This window comes from Silurus meridionalis, chromosome 23, assembly GCF_014805685.1.
Source record: "Silurus meridionalis isolate SWU-2019-XX chromosome 23, ASM1480568v1, whole genome shotgun sequence".
Classification (NCBI taxonomy): domain Eukaryota; kingdom Metazoa; phylum Chordata; class Actinopteri; order Siluriformes; family Siluridae; genus Silurus; species Silurus meridionalis.
The window spans coordinates 2,035,645-2,043,748 of NC_060906.1; the positions used below are offsets into that span (position 1 = coordinate 2,035,645).

The following is an 8,104-nucleotide window of genomic DNA, read 5'->3' on the forward strand; positions in this document are numbered from 1 at the left end:
AGAGCCACGTCCTTCTTTTTAATCCTCGTATCGAACAAGGAGTATAACAGAAACAATCAAACCAGAAGCACTTATTTGATTTTTAACATGAAAATAAATTGATTAAATACAGTATTTGTGTAAAGAAGTATAAGCTTCACTAAATGATTGGTCTTGGTAAGATTTTTTTAAAGCAGTTTGTTCTGAGTGTGTTGTCAGTGGCCAACCAGCTTGTTTTTTTTATGATCTGCAAGCTTTACCGTTTCAAGAATGCAGCTAGGTATACCAGAATTGTGTATAATGTCACACTGTTGAAACAATATTAATAAGAAGAAATATCCATTTAATGTGCACAGTAAAGTTACATTAGATTAGAACGTATCATTAACTTGTGTACCTGTTCTGTGTTTTTTTTGTTATTTATAGATCTGAAGAGCAGGCCATCTTTGAAAACGTCTTTATAGCTATGTATGAAGGTGTGACTACATCAAGATTTGTGGACTACATTCACAAGGCATCCAAACATGTACTGTAAAATCGCAGATGATTAGACTTTATACAGGAGTAAAATTGCCTCCAACTACAGATTTTGTTTACGAGAGTCTTATTTTCATCAACTATTTTCTATAGTATAGGTCAGTGGAAGAGGTGTTTGTGGAGGGGAGTGGTGACAGACATGCTGACTCTCATGGCCATGCGCTGGAATCAACAAAAGTTCAACAATTTGGCCACCGCACTGAGCCGCTGATATCAGAAGGTAAGATAGAATCAGTAGAATTAGTTCTAGGTGCTCATTAATAAATGTCATTCATTTCTGAAGCTGTACAGGGTTATTCAAAACAAATGAACCAATATCATGACTCATTGCTTCAGTTCTCAAGCATCGTCATGGAATGAGTCAGTGACCGTGAGTTATCTTGTATAAGTTATAAGTTGTTATAAGTTAATTGTGAATTTAATACTTGTGACTCGGCTGGAGTTTTTTTTTTTTTCATTATTGAAATATTGCGTAATGAAATTGGTTAATTCTTTTTAATTAACCCTGTATATTGAAGATTTGTTTGTTTTTATACTATCTGTGATTTTTTGTCATTTCAGACCACGAAAGCTCTGCAAAGCCAGTTGCAAAACCTAGAGTCCATGAAAGTCGAACTGACAGTGACAGAGAGCCAATTGGAAGACTGGGTCAATGATGTAAAGGAGTGGGCAGACGGTGAGGAAATGACTAGTGTGTGTGTACTGTGTATATATATATATATATATATATATATATATATATATATATATATGTGTGTGTTACTAGTAATACATTTAGTTGTAATTAATTGTAATTGTTACTCCTGTTGTAATTTCTTCTCAGCAACAACAACCACCACAAATGATGTTAATGCTTTGGCCAGCAGAATTGAGGTGCTGGTGGCGAGTATCAAGAGGCATTCCCAGCATCTCTATAAAGATACAGATGGCAACAAAGGTTGTGCCAGGATCCGCCGCAAGATCAGGGAAGAGAAGGGGATCCTGACATCATTTGTGGAGAAATACAACATAATGGTTCCAAAAACAAAAACTCTGTGCTTGGAAACCATTTTGTCTGGTGAGACAGCTTGGCCATGGCAGCTACCACACAGTGGTATGTACACTAGTCTTCTGACAATTCTTTTATATAATGACACATCAGCCACAATGCCACAAATGTCAATCTGCAACCCCATATGACTTAAGTTTTTCTCATGCATTCCAGACACTGTTGATTTAAGGACAAAAAGAAAGGCATTCGACATCATCATGTCACAAAGGCGACTTCAGGAGGAGCAGAAAATTGTTGTTGCAGAGATGAATCAACATTGAAAATATCTTTCAACTCATGCTGAGACCCTCCGAGAACTGTCCTGCTTGTTTGACAGCGAGAGTCCAAAAAGTAAAAATGTTTAATATATGGCACAAACATTAGCATAAACAAAGGGCTGCCCTATTTTTTTTCTGGAAAATGAACTCAAAACACAGTTCTAGTTCTATAGCTGAGAAAGAATGTTAAAAGTTAATTTATTTCAGCCATCACAACTGTCTGCTTATCTTTATTTTACTATTAGAGTCAGATTATTTTGACTAGTGCATATTCCTATAACTACATAGAGGACATGTCCTGTCTAATTATTAAAGTAAAAAGGAGCATATTAATAAAACATACTTTATTGTACCACAAGTGGCTGTAGCTGTATAAGCCGTCATTACACTTTGCCCAAAAATGATCAACTTAGAGATATGAGGTTGCAAGCAAGAGACTGTTACCTGCATATTTTTTCTGGTTCTCAGAACTCCAACTTCCTGAACAAATCGTCAGCTGATGACCATGACAGTGACTTTGAAATTTCTGTATAAATGAGACTGACACCTTTTTTTTCTTGACAGTGAACCTGACCTTAACCCGGAATCTAAAGCGTGTAATAAAATCTGCTTTTCGTCACCTTATAAATATAACAAGTTTAGTCTATTTTTTCACATACATAGAAATACAACCAGTCAGTGATGGAAATGAAGTGTGTTATTGTAAGGCTAAGTACTGTACTGTACTAAAGTATAGATTTCAGGTACTTGTACTCTAGATGATTTGTTACTTCTCATGGCTCTTTGTCATTGTAAAGTATTAGGCTGCAAAATACATTTTACTGAGCTTATAAAATACAACATTTTGGTATGAATAAAACTACTCAGTAGTTTACACATGTAGAATAAATACAGCCAAACGAATTAGTTAATATGCAAAAAAAAAAAAATATATATATATATATATATATATATATATATATATATATATATATATATATATATATATATATATATATATATATATATTTGCCAACAAAGATTTGTAACTCATTAGATTTGTAACTTTTAACACTAAACAATTATGAGTTTAATGAGTAATAATAATTGAAGGAAATTTGATTCATAAGGGAAAATTTATCGAATTCCCAAATGGCCTCTAAGAGCCATTTGGAAAGTTTCTTTTAAAATATACATTATTCTTAGGTGCCAATGTTTGTTCAGTTTATTCACTTTAATGGCAATGAAAATAATCCATTTAATGCCACTAAATTGGAATTAATGGACGGACACAAAGGAGCCTGAGAAAATGCCCATGTCAGAAGAAAATTTCAAACAGCACTTACATTCTTTTGCTTCTAATCATTTTAAATTAAATTTTAGGTCTTTAGCCCTGAGCTGAGGAAAAACAACTGTGGCCACATGCCTGTATTCTAGTTTAGGTTACTGTATAACAGTTAAAACCTGTTTAGAGACATGGAATAAGCAGATCATAATAGGGACATAGACAAGCAAGACAAAGAAATCTATTATAATAAGGAGGAGTCCTTATTTCCCAACACTAAATGTAAGTTCATTTATTGCTGTTTTGCTAAGGGAAAAAAGAAAGAATGAAAGATATTTTAATAAATAATCAATATGATGCCTACATGTTACTTTAATGGACACAGATCTCTTATTTACACTATATTGCCAAAAGTATTCGCTCAGCCATCCAAATCACTGAATTCACGTGTTCCAATTATGCAGACTGCTTCTAAGAACATTTTTAAAAGAATCGGTTGCTCTCAGGAGCTCAGTGAATTCCAGCATGGTACCGTGACAGGATGCCACCTGTGCAATAAGTTCAGTCATGAAATTTCTTCACTACTAAATATTCCACAGTAAACTGTTAGAGGTGTTATAACAAAGTGAAAGAGACTGGGAATGACAGCAACTCAGCCACAAAGTGTTAGAACATGTAAAATCATAGAGCAGGTCAGAGGATGCTGAGACACATAGTGCACAGAGGTCATCAACTTTCTGCAGTCAATAGCTACAGTCCTCCAAACTTCATGTGGCCTTCAGATTAGCTCAAGAATAGTGCGCAGAGAGCTTCATGGTCGAGCAGCTGCATCTCTTTGCATGGGATGCAGTGGTGTAAAGCATGCTGCCACTGGACCCTAGAGCAGGGAAGATGTGTTATCTGGAGTGATGAATCATGCTTCACTGTCTGGCAATATTATGGACGAGCCTGGTTTGGGGTTACCAGGGGAACGGTACTTATCTGACTGCATTGTGTCAAGTATAAAGTTTGGTGGAGGGGGTATTATTATGTGGGGTTGTTTTTCAGTAGTTGGGCTCGGCCCCTTAATTCCAGTGAAAGTAAAAAATCAAGCAAAAAATGCTTGAACTTGCTGGCAGGCTCCCAGGTGTCATCCCAAGTTTTGTTGCTGCAAATTATCATAAGTGCACATGTAACCCAGAGTGATTATAAATAAATAAATAGTAAATCAGTAAGGGATACTGAATAAACAGGAAGGAGAAAATTATTGATTGAATTCAGAAAAAAAAAGATAATAATATAACATTTATATTTGAATAAATATGTATTTTTATTTCATTTTCTGAATGTGAAAAATGTAATTGGTCGTTACTGAACGTTGTCTCCTTTAAGAGAGTGTGAGATATTGACCAATGAAGTGAGAGGACTCATTTGCCGAGAAATGACTGATGGACAGCACGGAAAAAAAAGAAGAGAGAGAGGAATACTAAAGATTGTTGGAGATTTCAGAAAGAGAGAGGAAAAAAAACACGTTTGGGAATTAAAAACAAACAAAAAAAAAAAAACTAGAAGGAGATTCTAGTAAAGTATTAGTTTAGTTTGAACTGAATTTTTTTTTGTTGAATTGGTTGAATTTTGGATTTGGCAACAACACGAACTAAGTTGCTACCACATGGAACAAGATGGCGAGCCACCCAACAGACCTTGAGTGAAACGAGGATAAATGAGGACTTCAGTGGATTTACTACTTTGTTTTCCTGAATAAAAAAAAAAAAAAAAAAAAAAAGGGAAAGAGGAAGAATTGCACAGGGCGACAGATTGACTTGACATCGAACTCTTTGGTTGTTTTCCTCAATCGTTTGTGGACTATATTTTTTTCTGGTCAGCATAACGGTAGGCCTGAACTGTTCCTCTAACATCACTTCGGTAAGGACGAACTGTTTGCTTTAATAAAAAAAAAAACTGGTGTTTGAAAGGAAAGAAATTTATCGAATTTATGCATCACAATTGTTTATTTTATTGACTGTTGAATTTTGTGGCATTATTGTTCATTCCACTTGATTGCTCATTAGAGTTTAAGGTTAAGGGTCATTGTGTTTTTTTCCTCATAGTTTTTCATTTCTTTGCCATACATTGTTAAATTGAGTCCTATACTTTGCTGGTTACAAGAATTGTTTTTGTTTTTTTGCCCATTTTAAATGTTCTATCCAAGTTAAGAGGTATTGTGATTATAATAGAGGTGGTTTAAACTAGGGGGGATTTCTCAGATTCTAAATTAAGTTCAAGGTAAAACAGTTGAGATTAAATAGGTTCAAAGTGAAATTAGATTGACTTAGATTAAAAAGAGAATAAATCTTAATATAAATATATATATATATTAAAAAAGAAAGACAGATAGAAACTAATTGGGTTAATTCAATTTGCATTCATTAAAGAATAAATTATCTGGGTTTATAGAATTCTTTTTTTTTTTTATTTTGTGTTTCTGCTAAAAGAAGCAGTAATTGGTTACTTTTCATTCATTTTTTCTTCGCTACAATATATTATCTTCATTATAATTCAACCACATCATTGTTGTCTGTCTGTTTATTTAATCCCTCAATGCTGCTCCCTCCGAATCTAGAATACTGGTCCATGTTACCCCTGTCTAATTCACCTGGGCATTTAAATAAGCCACGAGGTGCTGACTAACTTAAAGGGGTGTTACACACATATTATTGGAACACAGAACAAAAATCAATATCAAGATCGAGTTTACTTACATTTATTGATATTTTTAAAGTGTCATTAACCCTGGCTATTTAACTGTTTGAAAAAACACACTTGGGTTAGCTGGAAAGGGTCTCTGACTTGCAGAATACTGAATAAATGTAGAAATGTAGATTTCAGCATGTTTTCATGTTGCATTCCATGCAGATCTGTCAGTTGTACAGACACAGGGATAAGGATAGTGACTGCATCTTGCTCCCACTGCCATTCATCATTGTTCTCCTGTTCTTCATATTTAATACTGCTCTTCTCCTTCTCACTGCTCTAATCTTCCTCATCCGTTTTAGCACCACTACCATCACTGTTCTCGTCTTCATTGCAAGACACTACTGGAAACAATTATTAGTCCAAACCTAAATAATAAGATTCAAGTTTATATATATTACATCATCTAGTACAGTTTAGAACACAGGTCTCGTTTCAATGCAATCAGTCCTTTAAAAATCACACGTTGAACTGCATTCTCCATCCTACAAATATTGCTAAATTATGACTAGTTTAGTGTTTCAAATGCTGAAAAATAATGTTATGCATGCATGATTTACTACTACTAATACTGTAATGCATTAATGGGTAAATATCCAAAGTCAATGTCCTGCTCAATAAATATGCTACAGCTGATTGTGTATGTACAGAAGCAGCTTGAGTTCTTGACTAGAAACCAAAAATATGATCACATCAGCCCTATTTCATTGTCAATACACTGGTTGCCTCTGAAATATTTCTACCATGATCAAATACACGAACAGGGAGCTTTCTCTTGCCACAGACATCAATAAAAGGAATTTCCATGCTGCCTGCAAGACACCATTTTAACTTGCCTACATCATATTGGTCATGAAATAGAATACTTAGCATTGTAATGGAGTTACATTTTTTAATAAAACACGACTTACCACACAGTGCAAGGCATACGGTTATTTTATCAAATAGGAAAATCTTCTGCCTACTACATTTTCGGCAACCTTAATGATCAATAGACAAGGAACGTTTATTAAACAATGAATGTCAAGTTTGCAGTTGAATCTTAAGTTAATAGTTATCATTTCACTTGTGAGGTGATCTGTGGTCCTGTCCGTTTGTGTCCAAATGACTTTGTCCCTGCTTTTTGTCGATCAAGCAAAATGTACTGGACTGGGTTTCCCCAAAGCCCTCTTAGCTTAAGTCAGTGATTGACATTAAACACAGCCCTTGGACATTGGTCACGTAAACACAGCTAAATAACTAAAAATAACAAAATACTGTTTATTGGCTACCAATAACCTGATGACCCAAATAAATCTAATTTGCATGAAGTCAGCTTTGTCTGAGAGCAAATTTATTAATAGTGTGGATTAAAGTACACCACTGCCAAAAAACTCACCTTTTCTTCCCTTCTTCACATATAGCCCCTCCTGACTCAAGGAATGGGAGGTGGAAGATGGAGCAGTTGGAGGACAAGACTGTGGAAGGGAGAGATCTGTGGTGATAAATGATGGAGGACTGCTCCACCGTGATGCTTTCCGACTCCAAAATGGAACTGTTGCACTGCTTCTGACTGGGGCTTTTGTGCTGCTTTGTTATCGGGATGTCATTGTCCAGCTGCTGTGCTGTGGAGGTTGCTTTAATACAAGTTTACATGAATTTCATATCTGTACATATTAACAAACAAAAAAAAAATGCATTTTAAATACTAATTATTATTTCTGAACACAAATCTTGCTCCTACCCTTAGTCAAGATAAATTCATACGCTGTCCTCATCTTATTTAAAACATTTCTTGTGACAGGAGTGGGGAGCAGATGGGTGATTATGTCTGCAACCCACCTATTTGAATTCTTTTTATCTTGTTTGGCAAAAGAATAAAATAGGTTTGTAACCCACTGCCTCAAGTTTCCGCACCTGAAATAAACAAAAGCAGTTAAGCATTACACATACGAGAAAAGAGAGACAGAGAGAGAGAGAGAGAGAGAGAGAGAGCAGGTTAACAAGACAGACGTGGCTCTTAAAAGTGCCTTTTGCCATTGTGTGTGTGTGTGGTGAGGGGACTAAAATAAAAGAGGAATGTTGGAAGCTGGCAAATCTGAAGGACCTGATGAGAGAAAAAAAGATTTAGAATTCAGAATTAAACACCTTACATTTTTTACCAATTTTTTCTTCATCAGTGTTGGCAGATGACCTACACCCTAACCCTAGATGACCTACACCAGGGGTCACCAACCTTTTTGAAACTGAGAGCTGCTTCTTTAATGTGAAGGGCTACCAGTTTGATACACACAGTTTTCAGTT

At 35.2% G+C, this 8,104-nt stretch overlaps 1 long non-coding RNA gene across 1 annotated transcript; it reads left to right on the plus strand.

Annotated features, from left to right (window-relative positions):
• The first annotated feature begins 4,408 nt into the window (after positions 1-4,408).
• LOC124376924 lies at positions 4,409-7,701 on the plus strand. The gene is made up of 2 exons (XR_006924009.1): positions 4,409-4,993; positions 7,225-7,701. It is a non-coding gene; the product is annotated as an uncharacterized LOC124376924 (long non-coding RNA).
• Positions 7,702-8,104: the final 403 nt, after the last annotated feature.